This window comes from Passer domesticus, chromosome 18, assembly GCF_036417665.1.
Source record: "Passer domesticus isolate bPasDom1 chromosome 18, bPasDom1.hap1, whole genome shotgun sequence".
NCBI classification, from domain to species: domain Eukaryota; kingdom Metazoa; phylum Chordata; class Aves; order Passeriformes; family Passeridae; genus Passer; species Passer domesticus.
Window position 1 is genome coordinate 9,854,112 of NC_087491.1, and position 22,636 is coordinate 9,876,747.

A 22,636-nucleotide genomic window follows, 5' to 3' on the forward strand; every position below is an offset into this window, starting at 1 on the left:
GCCCCTTCCAGATAACTGATGAGTTTATTAGGGGATTAAAGTTAGTTTCCCCTCCTTATTGAATGCTCTGATTTATGCATGCGTTTAAATCAATCCCATTTCCTGCCTTTTATCCCTTGTCCCCCAGGCTTTCAGGCTTTACTGTGTCAGACATTTGTTACAATCACATTGTTTTGAGACACCGTGGGTGGTTTAAGGGATTTAAATCCATGAGCTGCATTTCTTGGGCACTTCTCCCAGGTGCCAACTGCCCCTCCTGAGCTGTAGGTTCCCCTCCTGGGATGAGTTGGTGCTGTCTCCTGGTAAAATATGAACCAGCCTCGCTGCTAATGAAGATGCTGGAGATTAAACCCGAGCCTGCCTGGCTGGGAGCTGTGTCTGGCACAGGAGGTGCCTGCTGGGCTGGGGTGCCCCCGGGGTGGGGGATTTCAGGTGCTGCTAGCAGGCACTTGCTGGATGAGCTACATAAGCAGCTTATTTTGTCATTTTAATTTTTTAATCCCACGCATTCGGTCGCGCTCTCTTATTAGTAAGCATTAGCTCCCCAAGTCCCATTAGCTCTGCTGAGAGCTGGGGCTTTGCCTTTGGGGACAGCTCTGCAGGAGCCAACGGGGGCTGGGGGGCTGCTCCTGCAGCTGGTGACATCCGTGGTGTCCCATGTGGAGCCATCACTGCTCAGCCCTTCCCTCTGCTGTCCCCCTGTCCCCTCCCCAAGCCCCTGGCAGTCCCAGCTCCCTCCAGAGCTGATCCAAGCCCAGGGCTGGCTTTAACCTCCCCCTGCAACTATTTTCTTGTGTGTAAAAACAAATATTCCATTCAAACCCTCTTCCCTCTCTGCCAGGTTTTCCCTTTAACCCCAGGGCCATCCCCAGAGCTGTACTTTGTTAGAGGAGCTCAAGTCTCGGATTTAAAATTAGTTGACTGCTTCTCTTTAATAAAATTATTCCTGTCCTCTTTAAATAGCACAATATGTCACAGAAAGCCGGTGGGTCCGTTCATGGAGATGAGACAGCTCAGAGAGGAAAGAGACAGGCAGGAAAAAAAAAGAAAAAAGAAAAAAAAAAAAAAAAGTAAAACCATACATCTCCCCAAACCCCTTCTGCCTAATCCAACTGAATTAGAGGATTTCGAAGTGGATTTAAAACTAAATCTTGATTAGGGAGAATTTCTCTCCAAGAGCTGCTGCACGGTGGTATTAATGGGAAGTGATCGTGGACAGAGGAAATAGGACAGAAATAACTGGGGGTAGCACATACGCACTCAGGTCTGTGCACGAACCGAAAGAACCGCGGAATTTCTCCAGAGGAAAAGGGACAAATTCAACATCCACAGCAGGAACCTGGGTGCCAGGGGCTGGCTGGGCAAGCGGGGAGCAGCCACATCCCTGCTGCACCCCCAGCACCTCCCCGGGGCAGGGCTGGCAGGTGAGGAGGCAGCAACGAGGACCAGGAGGGCTGGGGTGAAGAGCCGGGAGGAGAGGAGGTCTCAGCCCGCTCCCCCAGAGCCCCTGCTCGCCCTGGGAGCTCTGGGGGACCCTCGGAGATGCCCCCCATGCTCTGCAGACACATGGCTGGAGGCGCCCATGGGATCCTGTCCCTGCTGACCGTGGTGTTCGTCCTGCCAGAGGGTGAGTGCTGCTCTGCCGGGGTGTGCCCGTGCCCTGGAGCCACAGTTTGTGTCCTCCCTGAACCCGTTCTACCCTTTTCCATCCTCCCTAAACCCGATTTACCAGGTGGGATTGATCCTTCCCATCCTCCCTAAACCCGATTTTCCCAGGTGGAATTTACCCTTTTCCATCCTCCCTAAACCCAATTTTCCCAGGTGGAATTTACCCTTTTCCATCCTCCCTAAACCCGATTTTCCCAGGTGGAATTTACCCTTTTCCATCCTCCCTAAACCCGATTGTCCCAGGTGGAATTTACCCTTTTCCATCCTCCCTAAACCCGATTTTCCCAGGTGGAATTTACTCTTTTCCATCCTCCCTAAACCCGATTTTCCCAGGTGGAATTTATCCTTTTCCATCCTCCCCAAACCCGACTTGCCCAGGTGGGATTGATCCTCGGGGTGAATTTAGGGGCACTCTCTCCCCAAGCTGTGTGCTGGTGGTTTTAGGATGGAGGTAGTGTCACCTTTTGTACAAAAGGGCAGAGTGCCAGGATTTGGGATCCCCTGAGCTCCTCTTCCCTGGCTTGGCCGGGGCAGGGACTCCCCTCGCTGTGCCTGGCTGTGTGAGGGTGCTCAAAACCTGTGGGAGCAGATTTTGAGCCCCCCAAAACCCTGTGGGAGCACATGAGGGCTCAGGAAGGACTCAGGGTCAGTGTTCAGAGGTGAGGAAAGGCAATAGCAGCAACCTGATTAATCAACAGAGGTTGCCTTAACCTCCACAGCAGAGGTGGATGCTGTAAATTAATATCCTTTAAAGGCTTTTTGGTAGGGTTTTTTTTTTTTTTTTTTTTGTTTTCTTTTGTTTTGTTTTGCTTTTTGTTTGTTTTTTGGGGTTTTTTTATTGGGTTTTTTTTTTGTTTGTGGTGTTTTTTTGGGGTTGGTGTTTTTTTGGTTTTTTTGGTGTTTGTTTTTTTTTTTTTTTTTCTTTTTAGAAACCTGAGAAATAGCTTTATTGCCATTGTGGCAATTTTCAGACACAGGGGCTGCAGGGAAGGGCCGAGCTGCTGCCAGTGCAAGTGTGCAAAGCCCTGGGGACACCCTGAGCCCATTGGCCCGGGGTCACAGGCTCTGGTGCTCTCAGGGAGGATTTCCCTTCTGTTTCCGAGCAGGTTCGCCTTCCTGACAGACCCTCTGATAACATCAGGACTGTGTCCTGGGGGAAAACCAAACCACGCTGATAAACCCATCCCTCTGGAGCAAATCCCTCCAAAACAGGCACAGCTAAATTGGAAAAATTTGGTGAAAAATGGAAAATCTATTTCTGAGCGCGACCGAGCCCTGAACCAGTGGGTCTGTGAGGTTCCACCTACTCTTTACACCCCGTTTCAAAGCTCCCTTGTTCCCAGCTCAAATCTCCGGCTAATCTGTGATTTCGCACTGACCTCTAGCGGGAGATGAGTTTGTATTTTCGGCCCCACAGGGTAAACAAGTGACGGGCAGCTCCGGCTTAATGCGACTTGGCAAGGCAGGGAGCGCTGCGAAGCCGTCGGTAGCGAGCAGCCCGGAACGAGCTGAAGCCTTTTCCCCCCTGGAAAAAAAAAAAAATAAAAATCCAGCCGCGTTTCTTCTGGTTCTTGTTTAGTGTCTGGACTCCAGTGCTACGGCTGCAACATCGTGGTTGGCACCAAGAACGTGGACATGGGGTGCTCCAAGCCCGAGGTGATCACCTGCTCCCAGTCGCACCAGGGCTTCAAGCACCGCTTCTGCATTAAAACAGAGAGCGGTGAGTCCGCCCCCGGGGCCGGGGGGCTGCTCCTGCCGCTGTCCCCCCCAAAAATCAACCTCGCAGGCTGTGCCAGGCTGCCACGGCATCCCCCTGATGTCCCTGCCTGTGCTTGCTTTGCAGTGGTCCTGGGCATCCTGCTGGCCAGCGGCTGTGCCACCTCTCGCCACTGCCAGCAGCAGGAGCTGCCGGGGGTCCGCATCCACTGCTGCGACACCGACCTGTGCAACGCCTCCCCCAGAGCCCCCCGGGCGCCCCCCGGCCGCCTCCTGCTGCCCTGCATCCTCGCTGCCCTGCTCCTCTCCTGACGGCCCCAGGACGGGATGGGGCAGAGTTTATGGACCGAGGGTGGGATGGGGCAAATTTTATGGACTGAGGGTGGGGATGGGGCAGAGCTGATGGCTGGAGGGTCGGGATGGGCAGAATTTATGGCACCAGGATGGGGATGGAGCAGAGTTTATGGCCCCACGACCAGGATGGGGCAGAGCTGATGGGCGCAGGGCGCTGCTGTGGCTGGAGGATGGGGATGGGGCAGAGTTTATGACCCGAGGATGAAGATGGGGCAGAGTTTTTGACCCGAGGATGGGATGGGACAGAGTTTATACCCCGAGGATGGGATGAGGCAGAGCTGACGGCTGGAGGATTGGGATGGGGCAGAGTTTGTGGCCCCAGGATGGGATAGGGCAGAGTTTGTGGCCCCAGGATGGGATAGGGCAGAGTTTGTGGCCCGAGGGTCGGGATGGGGCAGAGCTGATGCCCCGAGGATGGGATGGGGCAGAGTTTATGGCCCCAGGATGGGATAGGGCAGAGTTTATAGCCCCAGGATGGGATGGGGCAGAGTTTGTGGCCCGAGGGCCAGGATGGGGCAGAGCTGATGGCCGCAGGGCGCTGCTGTGGCAGCTCTGCCGCCCAGCAGCGCTTCGGGCAGAGGCGAGGAGCGGCCGCGGTGCCTCCATCGCTGCATCCCGCTCCTCTCCCCGCCGTGCCGGCGCTGCCCGGGCCGGGTGATGCTGCTGGCCCCGCTCTGCCCCCCTCGGCCGGCTCGGGCCATCCATCTCACCCCGTGTAAGAGACCTATTGCAATTAAGCAGGCTGAAGTGCTCCTGAACTCCTCAACCTTTGCCCCGGGACTGCTCGTGGGGTGGGCGCTGGCACAGGGGTGCCCCATGGCCGCTGCTCTCCCCTCCTCAATAAAAGGTGCCCAAAACGCTGTGCCCTGCCGCGCTCTCGGGGAGGACGGGGGATGCTCCCCGAGCTCTGGGGGTACCCGCAGCATCCCGGGGAAGGGGGAGCGCAGGGCTGGGGGTCTCCCCAAGCCCCCGCGGGGGTCGGGAGGCGGCCGAGCCCCGCTCTTCCCACGAGAGGGCATCCGCCAGCCTCGCTCCGCATCCCGGCGGCCGCGGGCGCTGCGCGGCTCGGGGATGGAGCAGCGGCCCCGACACGCCGGGCTGGGGGCCCGAGTGAAAAGAACTGGATTTTCTGGAGTTTTTTTCCCAGCCCGAGAGGCCAAACGGGAGCTGCAACAGCAAAATGCCGTCCCGTGCGGATCGCGGCCGCTCCAAGGTCAGCGCGGGGGTTGCGGCAGAGCTGGGAATTAAACGCATCTGTCTCCAGAGCCAGCCCTGTGTCTTTATCACCAGGGAAACAGCAGAAACCTCGCTCGGAGAAAAGGAAGAAATATTTTTTTTCTATTTGTTTCTTCAGATGAAAAAAAAATATAATAATGCAAAAGACCTTTTCCATGCAAAACATCAGCTTTTGATGACATTTCTCAGATGTGTGTCAGAAAACAAGCCAGAACTCTACTAAAAATATTATCTGAGGCACCATCCCAAGAGAAACACCTTGGGACTGATACAAAACAACCTCAGATTCTGAAGATTCAAAATAAAAGGAAATCAGGAAACAAATCCTAGAAGAAAAACTACAAGAGCAGCAACAGTACCCAATTCCCCCTCTTTCCCCTTAAAACATTCCTTCTGATTTTCGGGGGAGCAGGAAACATTTCCTTGGCAGCTGGAGTTATTCTGGCTACTGGATATTTATCTGCCTGTGCTGAGCTCTTGCAAAAGCCCTCACTAGGATAAAATCCCATTGATCTGGGATGGGGCAGAATTTATGGCCTCAGGATCAGGATGGAGCAGAGTTTGTGGCCCGAAGGTGGGGATGGGGCAGAGCTGATGGCTGGAGGATGGGATGGGGCAGAATTTATGCCCTCAGGATGGGGATAGGGCAGAGTTTATGGCCCCAGGATTGGGATGGGGCAGGGTTTGTGGCCCGAGGATGAGGATGGGGATAGGGCAGGGTTTGTGGCCCCAGGATTGAGATGGTGCAGAGTTTATGGCCCAAGGGTAGGGATGGGGCAGAGCTGATGGCTGGAGGATCGGGATGGGGCAGAATTTATGCCCTGAGGGTGGGATGGGGCAGAATTTATGACCCCAGGACCAGGATGGGGCAGAGTTTATGGCCTGAGGATGGGGATAGGGCAGAGTTTGTGGCTCCAGGCTTGGGATGAGGCAGAGATGATGGCTGGAGGATTGGGATGGGGCAGAGTTTATGGTCTGAGGATAGGATGGGACAGAGTTTATGACCCCAGGACCAGGATGGGGCAGAGTTTATACCCCGAGGATGGGATGGGGCAGAGTTTATACCCCGAGGATGGGATGAGGCAGAGCTGACGGCTGGAGGATTGGGATGGGGCAGAGTTTGTGGCCCCAGGACCAGGATGGGGCAGAGCTGATGGCCGCAGGGCGCTGCTGTGGCAGCTCTGCCGCCCAGCAGCGCTTCGGGCAGAGGCGAGGAGCGGCCGCGGTGCCTCCATCGCTGCATCCCGCTCCTCTCCCCGCCGTGCCGGCGCTGCCCGGGCCGGGTGATGCTGCTGGCCCCGCTCTGCCCCCCTCGGCCGGCTCGGGCCATCCATCTCACCCCGTGTAAGAGGCCTGTTGCAATTAAGCAGGCTGAAGTGCTCCTGAACTCTTTAACCTTTGCCCTGGGATTGCTCCTTTTGCCCCGGGGCTGTGGATCAGCTCCATTGCACTCTCCAAACAGCGCCTGCTACTTAGCTGACATTTCTTTCTCCTGCTGGATCCTATTAGCACCCTGAGGTTGAAAATGCTACTTTGGAGTGTTGTAAGGAATGTGATTTATACTGGAAAGCAGCGACAATCTATCTTTCCCTATACACACAGTGCAGATGAGGCTGGAGAGCTAAATCCACACGGCCTGAACAAACAGCAGCCGGGATAATTGGGGAGGAGGCTGCAGGCAGGGAGGGAGGGCTCTGGGGCCAGGGGATTCAGAGCTTGGGGCGGGCAATGGGGCCGTGCAGGAAACCCAGTGGGATCCCATCCCCACACCAGTGCAAACCGGTGCTGGATGCTGCTGGTTCCCAAGCAAGGACTGGGAGATGTTTCCAAGGGTTCTGGGTGAGGGATCCATCCTCTCCTTCTTTGCTGTTGATCCTCAGATCCCCGAGCAGGACTCGCAGTGGTTTTCCTGCATGTGAGTCCATATCATGGACAACACCATCTGCATGGGAAGCAGATGGAAATAAGAACGGAATGGTGCCTGAAGGAGGGCTGATTAGCCTTTATCAGATATGACACGCTAACCACCGAGGCTCCTCGCTGGAACACCGGGTTAAAATCTCTGCAGTGTCAAGTTTCATCCTCCCTGAGCAAAGAGACACTTTCCATAGTGTTTGTGTGAATCTTCTGGATAAGCCCCGGAGACTGAAACCATCTCAGCTTCATCTGGGCATTAAAAGTCCCACCCACGTGTTTAAAAAAAGCCCCAAACCCAGAAACGCAAAAGCTGACATTTACTCTAAAATGTCTTTTTCTCCCTGCGTGGATCCCGTGTGAGCTGCTGCCTCCTCCTCGCTGGAGCAGGGCTGGAGGCATCTCCTGGCCATTCCCACCTTTGGCCCTGATGGAAGCACAGGGATTATTTTGCACACTCAAAAGTGTGTGCATGAGCACACACATGGACACTAGCACAGCGTTTTCTGGGAGAAAAAACAACTAAAAAAAAAAAAAGAAGAAAAAAACCCCAACCCTAAGCAGCCTCTGTGTCAAAAGCCCTTTTATAAAAGCCTCAGTAGCTGAAGAATTGCCATTGTTTCAGTCTCCAGTGAGTGCTAGTCTTAAAATATTTCCAGCTCAGAGCAGGCTTTGACATTCTGCCCAGACCCAGGAGAGGGAACAAACACGAGTTCAGAAATGTTTCTACAAGGCACAGATCCTTCTTCTGGGAGCATCACATTCAGCATCTCCCATCCTGTGGCTGCATCCCCCCAAAGTGGGGGAAACACCACAAAACACCCCTGAAAGCAGGGAGGGGGAGAAGGCTGGGCTGGTTTTCACACCACTTTCACTCAGCTTTTCCCTCCTGAGCAGCAAAACCCATTTTTTTCCCCCCAGAAATTCTGCATTCCAGGCTGCTCTCCCTGCTTGGATGCTGAGGCTGTGCAGACCTGACTCCCCATCCCACTGGATGCCAGCAGATGGTCCAAAAGCACAAGGCTGTGCAGACTCTGGGAGTGAAAGCAGACAGAAAGTCTGCAGTGATACTCATCCCCTTTCAGCCTTTTTTTGTGTGTGTGTGTGCTCACCAGTGATGCTGGGAGGGACAGAGAGGGCTGGGATGGAGGAAGCTCTCAAAGCTTCACGATTTCCATCTCTGTGGAAGGGATGGACAGCGGCAAATGGAACCATGGAATGGTTTAGGTTGGAAGGGACCTCAAAGGTCACCTCATTCCAGCCCCCTGCTCCTCGTGGTGGTGGCACTGGGGACAGGGATTGTTGGGGAGTCACAGCACAGCTCCCGGCACAGTTTATCACCACTTTTTCATGGGTTGTCCCCCTTTCTCTTTCCAAAATAAGGAGAGGAGCTGAGATAAAAGTTGCTGCACTTCTCTCCAAAAAACTTTTTTGGCATAAAAATGCAGAAAGCTGCCAGAGGTTTGGAGGCTGTTGGGAATTATGTGGATGCCCTGGGGTCTGTGGGAAGCTGGTTCCAAGAGGCTGAATGCTCCAGAGAGCACGAGCCAACCTGAGCTTATCTCAGCTCTGAGCACTCCTGACGTTGGATAAGAGGCATTATTTACCCAAGAACAGTGTGGGGTTAAAATTTAGTAAGTCCTTGTGCAACTCTTTATGGAGCAAGGACAAATAAACATCTCTCAAACACAGTCAGTACTCAGGCTCAGTGTTTAATTCATTCTCTGGAAATGCATCTTGTTTATAGCCATTCATTGCAGGGGCTTGGAACAGCAGGGGTCTGATCCACTCCAAATTTCAGGCAAAATAATATGATCCTCCTTTTGCTCTTGTTTGTTCCTAGGAGAGAACACAAGGTCAAATCTTCAACTAGTACAAAGTTTGCTCTGAACTACTGAGTGGGGAATTTTTTTTGTTTGTTTGTGTTTTGGGTTTGTTGGTTTTTTTTTTTTTTTTTTTTTTTTTTAATTTTTTGCCTTTTTTTGTTTGTTGGGTTGGGGTTTTTTTTTTGTTTGTGTTTTGGGTTTGTTGGTTTTTAAATTTTTTAAATTTTTGTTTTGTTTTGTTTTTGTTTGTTGGGTTGGTTTTTTTTGTTGTTGTTTTTGTTTTTTTTGTGGTGTTTTTTGTTTTGTTTGTTTGTTTGTTTGTTTGACGAAGTTTTTCCTCTGCTCCCTCTCCCTTTCCATGCCTCCCTCTCCTCCCAGCTCTCCAGCCCATGAGGAGCCCAGGGCACCAGAGGCTTTGGGTTTCCTCCTGGGGTGATAAAGGCTTCTAGAAGGAATTAAGGCTGAGTGGACAAAACCAGCAGCTCCCAAGGCTGAAGGTTGGGATGCCTCCTACCCCCTCCAACCCGTGGAGACGAGCAGGGGAGCACCCACACGAGGGAGATCCAGCTCCCTCCTCCCAGGGGATGCTGCACTGAGCAAAGCCCTTCCCTGGGAGCTGCTCCAGGCCCATCCATTGCCCAGAGCTGGGAGGGAGCAGTGCCAGCTGTATCGACACAAACCATGAACTGGGTCACGCTCAGTTCCCCCTCCCAGCTCTGAGCCCTCCTCCTGCTCCGGGGGATATTCAGGAGCTGGACACACACTGTGTGTGTCAAACCAGCCCCGAGCCCCAGGGCAGTGCCCTTCTCCTCTAGGATGGGAGCCAGGGCTGCCCTGTGCCAAGGGCTGGGCATGCAGAGGCTTGGGAGGGAGGACAGGGGGGGATCCTGCTCCATTTCACAGCTCCGTGGCCTGACCTACATGGAGCACAATCGATGCACTGGCAGCACAGAGGCCACACTGTGGGGGAGGATCTGCCTCCCTGCCTCCCTGCATCCCTGCATCCAGCCAGGATCTCCCCTGGGAGCTGCAGGAGCTTCCCCTCCGTGCTGGGCACCTCACAGCATCCTCCACACTCAACAGCCCTGGCACGGAGTAACCTAGGACGCCTGTTTTGGGATGTTCTCCTGGTTTTGTGCAGCTTGGATGCCTATTTTGGGATGTTCTCCTGCTTTTGTGCAGCTGGCAGGGAGAGGTGTTATGCTGTGTGTGCCCCTGGGACGCCTCTGAGTGAGGCACACACGGGTTTGGCTGCTGAGGAGTCAAGAGGTGCATCCTCGGCTCAGCAGCTCCTGGTGGAGCCTGCTAATGGAGCACCAGAGGATCTGAGTGTCCTCCCTGCCAGGTTATCCAGCCTGGAATCACACCCTGAAGCCTTTTCCTTCTGGTGGTTTGGGGTTATCCAGCCTGGAATCACACCCTGAAGCCTTTTCCTTCTGGTGGTTTGAGCATCTCACACCCTGGGGCCACTCTGCTCTGACCTCCGGGATCTGCTGCAGGGGATGATGCTCCTGGCAGAATTTACTCTTTGATGTCCTTCAGGGGAGTGGTTGGGAGGGTGGCAGGAACAAAATGGCAAAAAACATCAGGAAAAGGTCAGGGTAAGGGTTAGAGTTAGGGTTAGGATTAGGATTAGGGTTAGCATTAAGGTTAGGGCAAGGCACTGTGATGTTAGGAGATATTTCTCCTCCCAAATTCCCAAATTCTCATTAAATAACAGCAAGGGGGTAATTAAAAATATCATCTTGGGACACAGTGTGTCTAATCCTGCAGCCTGCCCCTCCCCTGCCTGCTGGCTTGGGCTGGGGGAGGATGGATGAACACCCAGAGTGAGAGGCTGGCGTGGAGGAGGATGGAGAGAGGTGTGTGACACACCAGACAGCGTGTCCTCACCCTGGGGAACCCTTTGGGGACAGCAGCCAGGTGTTCGGGGTGTCGGTGCCACGTCCCTCCCCTCTGTGACAGCAATTGCCGGGCTGGTTAAACTCTGCAAAGCGAACTCTGTGCGGAACCAGGGGAAATAAAGCGAATTAAAAGGTGGGCAGAGCCTGGCGCTGCCTCCCCGCGGCGCCGAGCGGACCCCGGGGAAAGCACCGAGCCAGATTTCGCTTTTACACGGCAGGAATGAATCACGGCAGCTCTGCAAACAGCGGCCCGGGGAGCGCTCCCCGGCCGGGCACCCCGCTGCTAATTAGGAAATAATCCAATCAATTAAGCGCTCAGCCTGCAGCGGAGGGCGCAGCTCTGCTGGAATAGGGGCAGAGTGGGGCTGGGGGTGGATTTGGCTGTCGGGGTCTCTGCCATAGGATGCTCCTGGAAAAAAAAAAATAATTCTTTCAGGGAACGGTCCTCCCTCTCTGGTTAATTGGGATGCAGGGAGTTAGCAGTGGGATGGATGCTCAGCATGCCTCGTGTCCCAGGTGTGGGAATCGATAGGATTAGAGGATTTTAGGAAAGCTGTGTTTGGGATGCAGGGAATTAACAGTGGGATGGATGCTCAGCATGCCTCGTGTCCCCAGGGTGTGCTGGGTTCTCCCAGGGTGTTTGGGATGCAGGGAATTAGGAATGGGGTGGATGCTCCATGTCCCCATGTGTGCTGGGCTCTCTGGGGGGATGCTGGGGCTGTTTCTGTGAGGCAGAGATGTTTCTGTGCCCTGAGGGCATGGGCAGGCTCTGTCCCTTCTCCAGGGATGGAGGGGAGGCTCTGTCCTCACGCCAAGGCACCCCAGTGCCACCAGAGCACCCTGGGGACAGCAGTGAGCCAGGCAGAGCAAACTGCAGGGACCACCGACCCCTTCCAGCCTGCAAACCCGGGACAGCAGCAAAAGGGAATGAAAAGCTGACTCGATGAAGGCAAGCAGGGCTCTCCCAGGGCTTATCAGAGCCCAGGGACCTGGCTGAGGGTCCCAGACCTGTCCCCACAGCTCCCCTCACACGAGGCTTTCCCTGAGCATTCCTTACTGCTTCCCCTCCACTGATTTCAGCACTATTAAAATGTTTTCCACCAGCACCTCTCTCAATTACATGTTTTTAAAAAGCTATTAAAGAGAATTCCCCATGAAATTATTTTGATTTTCCGCCCCTCCGTCTACTTCCAAACTAATGAGATTAATTGAAAGCTACAAACATTTTCCAAGGGCCCAAGGCAAACGCAATGGCAAACATGTGTAACTCTTCCCCAGGACTGAATCCATCCTCCCTCCTGCTTCCCAGCATCCCTCCAGACATGGGGCTGCATTCTGCAGTCTCAGAAGGTGCTCAGGTTTGGAAACCTTTGATATTTTTTCCCCCTCCTCCTTTGAGGAAGGAAAAAGAAAGTGCCTGAGGAATGAGAGCTGTCAGAGGCAATAATGTGAGATCTCACTCGTGGCTGGCAGGCAGAGGGGGGATTTTGAGGGGGGTTTTTCTCTCTGGCGTGTGGTGTTAACTGGGGAACTTCAAACGAGGAGGAATTTAGGAAAGTTTTACCTCTTTCTCTCAGCCTCCAGGTAGGAAAAGAAAAATGAAACCTTCCAAACCCAATAAGCTGCAAAGCAAACCTGACAATTGCCCTGCTCTCCTCCCAGGTGTTTGTCTGCTCCTGGTGTTTGATTCCTCCCATCCCGGGTTAATCAATAGGACAAATCTCTGGTGTCACTCCTCTCCTGGCCCCCACGGGCTCCTCCAGGATTGATGACAGCAAACAGCCCTTCAGAGGGGGCTGGAAGTCTCTGAGTGAGGATAAATAAAGGGAGAGATTTGTTACTCTGTGGTGGAGCAACCTCTCAGCATCACCTTCCCTCAGGTGCTGCTTTAAAACAGGGTGAAAGAAAACCTTAAAAAAACACCAGTAAAGTTCCAAACCCTGCAGAATTCCATGGGATCACACGCATAAACACACACAGCAGTGAGGAAGATGGTTTTGGAACTGGAGAAAACATTTATCAGCATGGAACTCCTCTACCTCCAAAGCCCAGTTTGTGCAAACAAACACAGGGACTGATGGGGGCAGGCAGAATGGATTTGCTCCTGTGCCATGAGGATTTTAGCCTCGCTCACCACGGAATCACAGAATTTGGGGTGGAAAAGACCTTTAAGGTCTTCTTCCACCCCCGTGTCATGGACAGGCACACCTTCTGCTGGACCAGGCTGCTCCAAGCCCCACCCAGCCTGGCCTTGGACACTTCCAGGGGCTCAGAGGAGCTTCCAACCCCTCTCCTTGCAGGACAAGGATGGATTTCCACAGGACAAGGATGGATTTCCACAGGACCAGAGGGAAGATGCTGTGAGATGCCCTTGGAGGTGGATCACCCCTTCTAAGAGGGGTGCCCAGGAGAGCGAGGATCCTCCCAGCCTTGGACACTTCCAGGGGCTCAGAGGAGCTTCCAACCCCTCTCCTTGCAGGACAAGGATGGATTTCCACAGGACCAGAGAGGTGAGATGACCATGGGGGTGGATCACCCCTTGGAAGAGGGCCTGGAGGGTGCCCAGCAGAGCGAGGATCCTCCCAGCAGCGTGGTGGGGCACCAGGGACAGGCAGCACCACAGCCTGGCCAAAAATGACTGCGGTGGACCCCGTCCCCAGCACCCCCTGACGAGTTAAACCCCTCCAGTTCATTAAAGACACATTCCTCCCCTAATAAAAAGCTCGTTGTCTGGTGGCAGGGAGGCTGCAGGATGTTATGGTTGGAATGTCCCTCGGCCCTCGTGTCACTGAGAGCCCCAGCAGCTGTGCATCTGCAAGGAGCTCGTGTTCCCCCCTCCAGAGAGGCAGAGCTGATGTTTGCTGTGATCTCCACGATGTCACCAGCTCCTCTTTGGTGTGTGCAAGCCAGGGACCCCCGAGGCTCATGGCTCTGGGGGCAGATTTGTCTGGGGACTGCTTGGGAGATGGACCAGGAGGATGGAGGAAAGATTAACTGCTGCAGGGAAGAGGCTGATCCCTGTGTCCCTGCATCCATATCCATTAGGGATGTGGTGAGCCAAGGGCAATAACATTAATGTTAATGTTAATGCGAATATGAATATTAAAATTAATATTAACATTAATATTAATAATAAAAATAACAACAATAACAAGAAGAAGAAAAAAGAAAAAAGAAAAGAAGAAGAAATAAGAGAGAACAAGAAAGAAGGAAGAAGAAGAAAGAAGAAGAAAGAAGAAGAAAGAAGAAGAAAGAAGAAGGAAGAAGAAGGAAGAAGAAGGAAGAAGAAGACAAAGAAGAAGATGAAAATGAAGAAGAAGAAGAAAAGAAGAAAAGAAGAAAAGAAAAAAAGAAGAAGAAGAAGAAGAAATCACTTCCATGAAGTTTTCAATAATGGGGCAAAAGGATGGATTTTTTCTCTGTTTCACATGAGGAAAATGGAGCCACAGAGCAATGAAAGGTTTGACTTGACAAAGTAGCACAGGGTGGCCCCACGAGGGGTGTGTGGGGAGCTGGACAGGAGCAGTTCCCTCCTGATCCCTCCTTTGTGCTCCCCACAATCAAACCCCAGGTCTGCAGGGCTTTCCTCACGCAGATCCTCCTCTTGGCCTGGCTGGGGACAAGGACACTGCAGGGGTGGCCCGGGCAGTGGCGGAGCAGCCCTTGGGGTTTGTGGGACAGGAATGTCTGGGATCTGCTGAGTCTTCTGCTTCCACAGCACAAACCAACCTCCTAAACCACTGGGAAACACTTTGTTCCTGTTTTTTTTTGTGACAGCCTCGCTCCCAGCACCACCTTCCATGCTGGACACCAAAGGTTCTCCCATGGCACAGCTCAGATCCTCCCTCGGGACTCCTGGTCCCTCTCCAGTGATCTGGATTTTCCAGGGACGGAAAGAGCTGGAGGACAAACCCCGATTCAATGGCCATTATAATGAAATAAATGAATGTATTTTATGCAATCCCTGAGCTGTGTCACCTTGGGGTCCATCAGGGACAGCTGGAGCCCATCCTTCCACCCAGGACTGGAAGATCATTCCGCTGGTGCCTCCTGAGGGGTTATCCTGGGCTGGATAAAAACCAGCCCTGTGACATCAGAGAGGGCCCAGCACAGGCTGCAGGAACAGTGTGTCCCCACCACTCCCACCCCGGCCACTTGCTGGGACAAATACCTGTCCCAGACCTCCCCAGGAACAGGTATTTCTGCAGGTATTTATCCTGCAAGCAGCCCAGAACTGGATTAAGATAAGGTGACGATGTGGAAATGCCTGTCAGGCCCACAAACCTGCAGGGCAAATGAAGCAATCATGTTCTCAGGACATACATAAAAATAAGTAAAAAACACTATTAATCCATAGCAACAAAAGGAGATGGCATGGCAACAGCAGCAACTGCAAAACAAAACAGCAGAGAGGAGGGGAGAGGAGGGCACAGGAGGGGAGAGGGGAAATCAAGCCCTGCTCTGGCCTTTTGGGGGTTTTTAAGGACCCCCAAAGGGTTTTTTTGGGGAGATGTTGCATCCCAAGTGGGGGAGGCAGATCATGATCTGGGTGCTGATGCCAGGGGGGTTCCTGAGCCTCTGCCCAGGCTGACAAAAGGTCCCAAATCCTGAGGGACCCTGAGGGCTGGCAGCAGAGCAGGGCAGGGAGCTGAGGATACCAAATCCAATTTGTTTTGATTTTTTTTTTCCTAAATTAAACCAAAGCATCAACAGCAGCTCTTAATTACCTCACAAAGATGAGCTGCTCGTGGCATTGCAGAGGAAAAAAGAGCATTTTACTAAACCCTAGCACTGAAGTTCTGTGGACTTGCTGGATGCAGCAACCCAGCCCAGGAGCGAGCAGCTCCTCAGGGGCAGCTGCTGTGCTCCCACCCCAAAAAAAAAAAAGATGCCTTCAGCTCTCATGAGGGCAACATCCCACCAGGAAACAAAAGTGGGCTAAACCCAGCCTCAAAACCCAGCTCCACGGCTGTTTTGAAGCCAGGCAGAGCTGTGCTGCGGCTGCGTGGGAGCAGCGCGATGGAAATCAGCCCTAATGGGTGTTAATTTGGAGTGGGAAGTTTGTGAGTCAGGCAGGGGTGCAGGGGAGGAGTGGGCAGCAGCCACGATGCCAAGCAGTGCTGAGCTCCCGCTGCCTGCTCGAGAGGGGTTTTTTTTTGTGCTCCTGGCAGGGCTGGGAGAACCCCAGTGGGGCTCGGAGGGTTTGGAAGGAGAGAGGGAACTGCTGGGAGAAGGGATTGCATCCAGCTTGGCTTGATCAGAACCCACGCTCAAGGGATGGCTGTTAAAAGGAGATTTTCCATGCTGTGAGAGCCAAAGCAAACACAGTGAAACTTAATTAAATGCCTGCCTGCTAAAATAATAATTTTCTTATGAATTGAGGAAGGTGAAATACAATGAGAGATGGACCTGATAAAGGAATTGCAATTCTCCAGGAGAAGCACATGGGTGAAGAGCACAGTGAAGGGGGTTTGCTGGGGAAGGTCCCCCATTTTCCCTCATGCAGATCCATGTGTGGGATGCTCTCCAGGGCTGTGCCAGCTGCTGAAGCCCTCCCAGACTGCCTGTCTCCATCCCAAAGCACCCAATCCAGTGCTGCTCCAGGAATGGTGCTGTCTGAATTCCCCACAGCAAGTGGAAATATTAATGCTTGTCTGAGGAAAGAGAAGGAAAAAAACCGTCTCTGAATGGCTGGGATTTTAATTTTGCTGGTGCTGGGGAGAGGGGAGGCACCTCCTCTGAGAGGGAGCAAGGAACTTCTGCATGCTGAGAACTTGCTCGGTGTGGCTTTGGACAGGAAAAAATGTCAGCTGGAAGAAAGCCCTCCCAAGAAAGTGGTGGCTGGTAAAATCATCATCATCCAGACAACCCAGGAGAATCATTTCAGGAGGCAAAACTGGGTTAAAAAAGAAGAAAAAAAAAAGAGGTCTTGAACCATGCACCTGCAGGATGGGGTGCCCCCAAACAGGAGGAGTGAGTGCAATGTGTGCTCCTGCTCCCAGGTCTGCAAACTGCAGACACAGAGGCCAGACAGACTCCTGCTGAAAGTGTCTCTCTGAATGTTATTTCCATTTAGAAAGGGAAAAAAAAAAACCCTTAGGATGGAGGGATGGATTTAATCTTTAAAGGGCTGGGAGTCTGCTGCCACTGGTGCTCCGAGCCCAGGGTGTTCAGCATCTCCAGGATCTCAGAAAGAAAAGGTTTCCATCCCTCCCTGGTCTGGGATAGGACTAATAAAATGTAGCAAAATGGAGAGAATAAGAAGAAATGTGGAGTTTTTCCTCTATTTTTGGTGGTTGGCTTGATCCCAGCACTGCTGGCTCCAGCCAGTGCATTTGGCTGCTTGGGTTTGACTCAGGGTTTGTGGGTTCAGTACTTTTATGTACCTCAAACCCATAGGGGAAGGGTTAGGCCAAACCCCTGCTTTTTCATTACTTTAATAAATGTGCTCATCTCCAAAAAGTTCAGTTTTCTAACCTACTCCAAATGCAGATATTCCTTCTCTCTCAATTAAAAAAAGCCAAACCCAGGGACTGAAAGACTGGATTTGGACCCTACTTTATTTGGCATTGAGTCCTGTAGATACACTGAACATTACTTCATGGCTGAAATTAGAGAAATAAACCCGCTAATAAAATAAACTAATAACTTTTGCCCCTCTTTGTCTTTCTCTGGGAATCAGGAATGGTTTAGCCTGCACAATAATTATACTGTAAGCACAGTATAAAAAAAAAGTTCTTGACTCCTGCCATTCCCAGCCCTTTCCACCAAAGGGGGGGAAAAAACCCTGGGCAATAAATTAAAAACAGTTTTATTTACCTTGAACTACTCAGCCAAGAATGCACATTATTTAGGGACTGGAATAAAAAGCCATTCACTCTAGTTCAATTGGCCATTTAGTTCAATTTGTGTGTGTTACTGCAGGTAATTACTATGGTAATAATGTACTGTAATCTGTGCTGATTTGGAACTTGTCCTGTTTCTGTATTAATAATAAGTGCCATATATGTACTAATTACCAGTTTGTTACCATGGTTATTTGCGTAGATGCCATGTTAATGATACCCTGGAAACATAAAGCAATCACATTTTTGAATTAAATCTTTGTGGCCTCTTTAGTGCTAAAAGCCCAATTCACATAAAATAATGATGAAGAAAATGAGCTCATCGGGGCTGCCTCGCCAGCGAGCTGATTAGCCGAGCTGCATAAATATATGGCTTTGCCATGCTGAAAAATTAGAGCCTCCAAAACATTTTCCACGGTTGCTAAGTAACTCCCCAAAGATGACATCACTTACAGGAACACGCGGTGCCAGATCTGTCATGCACACGTATTTATAGAGCCCGGCCCCGCCAGAGGTGTCAGGGGCTGGCTGCCAGCCAGGGACAGGGGGCAAAGAAACGGGCACATCCCTGCTTTCCCCCCCAACCTCACCCACACGCAGCCCTGGCTCCATGGAGGCAATCCAGAGGCGTTTATTTTTTGGGGTTATTGAAAGCCAGGAGGGAGCTGTGCGATCCCTGCTCGGCAATCACTTCACGCTGCGAGGCCTGCGCTGGCTTGTGTCTCCTCTTCCCTTCAAATTGGGCTGAGCAGCACATTTTGGGGATGATTTGTTGGGGATGTGGACTGGGAGGGACAGGCTGCTGCTGCTTTCCAGGCTGAGGGAACACTCCTGTGTGTCACCTCGAGGTTTTCCGTGGGATGGACGATGAGCTGTCATCCCTACAGCCTCCACCCCTTTCCCTGCTATTCCCACACTGCAGCCACCTCGCTGGCCATGCTGGATGCACATTACAATTAAAAATAGTTCCTTGGCAACAAAACCATTCCCTTTTCCCCGAGCGTGGAGTAAACAATGGCTCCTTCCTACCTTGGAATTAATGGCGATTCCTTAAGCAGATGACACTGGGAAAAGGGCTGGGGAAAGCTGCAGCAGGGAGACTGTGACCCTGCAAGGAATGAGGCAGGGAAACCTGCAGGTCCCAGCCTGATCCCGGCTGCTGTGGGTGAAGCCTGGTGGGTCTGGAGCTGTTGCAGATCCATTGGGAGCAGCAAGACCCAGAGCTGCAGGAGGGAGAGGGGTTTGGGCACCCCGGATCAGCTTCAGATTGGAGCTGGGGGTCTCCTCTCTGACTGCTGGGTCTGTCCAGGAGAAAACAAGGAGGTGGGGAGGAACATCCTGATGAGTGTGCCTGGGGGAAGCCCCTGTCCTGGGAGAACAAACAGCCCCTGGAATCCTGGCCAAAAGCCCTGGGGAAATCACAACATCCATTGGTGAAGTGTCCTGCCCCTCAGCAGGTCAGGGATGAGGCATCCACTGGAGGGTGTCCCGAGCTGTCACCCACTAAGGAAGCACTGGCCCGGGGTTGTGGTTGTCCTCCCGTTATCCTCTGTTTTCCTCCCTCTGCTTTGGCCCAAGGCCATCCCAGCCTTTCCCTCCCTGCTCCTGCAGAACCCAGTCCCACGGCGGATGCCATGTCACTTGAAAAGCTACTTAGTGCTCTTTATTATCTGGTCATTATTTTTCCACTGAAGCCTGAGATAAGCAAAGCATAAATCAAACCAGAACAGGAGCCACTTGGAGCAGGTAAAGCATGGAAAAGATTTTAATCAGTGATTCTGGGCAAGAAAAGCAAAAAGAGGGAGAGGAAGGGAGGAAAGGGGGGGGGGGGCAGGGGGGAGAGAAACAAAGAAAGGGAAAGAAACACCACTTGTTGTTTGTGGGATGAAGACAAATGTTTCCAAAGCCACATTTTCCACATGACGCCCAGTAAAAGCTCTTGGTTTGATTATTAATCACAGGGTAGCCTCCATCCATCACTCCATCCCTCCCGAGCTGTTTGATGTGCCACCCTCCTCCCTCCCCTCCCCTCCCACAGCCCCTGCACCGGCCAGCTGCGACAGGGGAGAGCAAAGCCCAGGAACTTTTTCCAATAAAGAAAATGCCATCAAATAAATAGAGGAGGAAATAAATAAGAGACCATCAGGGAAGCTGCTGCCGTGCCGGTTGGATCCCTCTGCCTCTTGAGACTTCTGGAGAGCTGCTGACACTGGGAGCGTCTTCTGAAATGGATGGACTTTGCCTCTTGCCTCATACATCTGTTTAATGACCTCTCCTCGCAGGCACTTGACATGTGATTTATGGGATATAAATTTTACCTCTTTGCTGGGGTGTTGCAATCCCCGCGTTCCGCAAGGTGAGAGCGCCTCGCCCCGCCGGGATGCCGGCCTGGCTCCCTCAGCTTCCTGCTCCAGGAACTTTCTTCCTCAGGCCCTTCCTTTAAAAACCTAAAATAATAATAATAATAAAAAAAACAACCCCCAGAAAAACCAACCCCTAAAACAGATATTTTAAAAAAAATGTGTTTTTTCCTCTCTGAAAGAAAACTGCTGCTGACACAGCGTTCAAGGCTGGCCGTGCTTTTCAGAAAAAGCAAACAGCAGCATCCCAGCCGATTTCCTGCAAATAATAATAATAAATACGCATATAAATAAATAAATCCTTAATTCTTTTACTGGCATCTGTAGCCCCTAATTCATAAATTCATCAGGACTTTCCCAGGATGTCAGTTTTGGCAAATGAGCCCTGAGTTGCTTCATGCTAATGGAGCGGTGGGCTGCCTGACCTCAGGAAATAGAGAGGCCAAACATGAAAAAACAGAGCCGGGTTCAAGGCTGGGGCTGTGAACCCCAGATTTGAGGGTGAGGTCGGCGAAGGGTCAGGCGAGCATTGTGTGCAGCGCGAGGGAGAAACGCTGGTTTCTATTTAAAGCCTTTCATGCCGCTGCCAGAGCATTGTGTGCGGGAGCAGCCCGGCCATGGAGAAATGCGCCTGGGAGATGCTGACTGCAGGAATGGGGGGAAGATTGGAAACAGCCAGGCTCACGTGCTGCCAGCCAAAGCCTCCCCTGCCTCGGGAAGAAAGGGAGGGCGAGATCTGCCTGGCTCTTTTCAGCGGCTAACGCAGATGGATTTGCTTTGGCGTTTAAGGGTGATGGATGTGCCAGGTACTATTCATTAGGGATGATTTGTTGGGGCCAGCGTAGCTCGCCTGCCCATTAGGACGCATTTACTTCGCAGGTTAGTAATGATGGGTGCGCTTAATAGTTCCTAAGTATGGGAGGGCATTAAAAAGCCCTGGAAGAGAAGGCTATCGATATTTACAGCTTCAATTTGTTGGGGGAGGAAACCAGTGCGTGTGCCTGGAAGGGGTGTCCATCCCAGTCCCTGCTCCTAGAGGTATTACTATGGAGAAGGCTGGAGCAAGGGGGAATAGCTCTGAATCCAGCTGTGCTTTGCCCCCAGCTCATCCCAGTGATGTGGCAGTGGCAGATTTTTTGGCTCTTTCTGAGGGAAACTGAGGCCCAAGCCCAAATTTGAGTGCACAGACCCTGTTGGGTTTGCCTCTCCAGCAGCACCACAGGCCATGATCAGAGGAGCAGGAGGTCACTGGCTGAGGGATGATTATGGCTATTACATCCCAATTCCCTTCCTTTTCCCTCCTCTTGGCTCGGAGTGCTAACAGCCAGCCCTCAGCCATTTAGTTAAGCCCCGATTTTTCATTAAAATAGCACACGTGGCTATCAAGCATCACAAGGTCACGGGGCTGCATTGTCTCAGCTTAATATGATGCCATTAAGGCTGGACCATCACGTCTGGGATACAGCAGGTTCAGCAGCACAAGATCAAGCATTGGGCAAGACTGCAATTTCCTCCTGTCCTCCTGCTATGATCTTATCAAAGGCTGACTGATCTCCATGTACCAAATCGTGCTGGAGAGCATTAAATATCCAGAGAGGCTCTGTTTGCAGCAGCCCGTGGGGAGGCTGGGTCACACCCCGCTCCCTTTGTGCCACACCATCCCTCTCCTGGCTCAAGCAGCCAGGCTGAGAAATCTGTGTGAGTTCTTATTTTATCTTTACCATTGCTGGTGGGTTTTATTTTGAAGCCTGACCTCTAATCAAGCCCACATGGGTCTGAGTCTAATTTTGCTGCCCTCAAGGCCTGGGACCCTCGGCACTGTGGCCATTCCTGCTCTCTGCAACCTTCAGCAGCCCTTTTATTTGTCTCTCAAATAACCAGACAAGAATAATTCATTTCTTCCAGCTTTTATCTTCCTGCCTGAGCTACAAGTGCCTGCATGAAGTCCCTTTATTTCACCACGCAGAGTTTCTGGCCCAGCAGGGCCCTGCTCCCCGTACCCAACGAGATGCAGCAAGGCTGGAGAACAATTATGGAACAGAAGCAGAGGAAGGAAAAGCCAAGATTGGGAACTGTCTGGTGGCTTTATTGAGCCATGCAAAGAGGTGGCACTCACTGACTCCTTGTCACTGGTGCCAGGTGTGTACGTGTGCCCAGGTGGGAGGTTTTGTGCTCAGATGAAAGCGTGTCAATAAAGGCAGGGTTGTGTGAGCAGCAGCCCTGCCAAGGAGGAAACATCTCTCAAGATCCCCACCAGAAGGGTGTGCAGAGCAAACACGAGTGTTGTTTCATCTCAGAGGATGCCAAGCCCCGCTGAGAGGAGGGAAAGACCTCAAAAAAAGGGACATGGTGGCTTTTTCCAGCAGACACTGAGCACACATGGTGAGGGTAGACAGAGGGTGGCAGTGGGAAGGGGCTTCCTTGCAAAACAGCCTCACCAACTCCCCAAAAAAGGACAGAAATGCAAACCCCAAGCTCTTCTGCCACCATTGGAGCCAGAAGAGCTTAAAAGCTAATGAGCTAATTGAGCAATGGAGGCCATCTCCCCATAGCTATGTGTCAGCTCCCATTATATCCACTCTGGAAATTTCACAGACCCTCTCTGGAGGTATTGATCATTTATTTTCCAGGCCCCTGTGCTGCCCCTTCCCTTGGGCAGGCAGGGATGGAGGCTGAGGGTGGCTTCCCCCACAGACAGCCCGTCAGCTGCAATTGTTTTCTAGTGAAAATAGATGTTCAGCATCGATCCCTCTCCCTCCGTGGAGTCCGGGGGCCTTCTCCTTAGTTACTCTAATAAAACACAACTAATTAAA

The 22,636-nt window shown here is 52.1% G+C and overlaps 2 long non-coding RNA genes across 2 annotated transcripts; one reads left to right on the forward strand and one right to left on the reverse strand.

Annotated features, from left to right (window-relative positions):
* Positions 1-8,340: 8,340 nt before the first annotated feature.
* Positions 8,341-14,685, reverse strand: LOC135283183 (uncharacterized). The gene is made up of 3 exons (XR_010349041.1): positions 14,597-14,685; positions 12,254-12,424; positions 8,341-8,727 (listed from the first exon to the last, which is right to left on the reverse strand). It is a non-coding gene; the product is annotated as an uncharacterized LOC135283183 (long non-coding RNA).
* Positions 14,686-20,319: 5,634 nt separating this feature from the next.
* On the forward strand, positions 20,320-22,636 carry LOC135283182 (uncharacterized). Its single transcript, XR_010349040.1, has 2 exons — positions 20,320-20,702; positions 21,729-22,636. It is a non-coding gene; the product is annotated as an uncharacterized LOC135283182 (long non-coding RNA).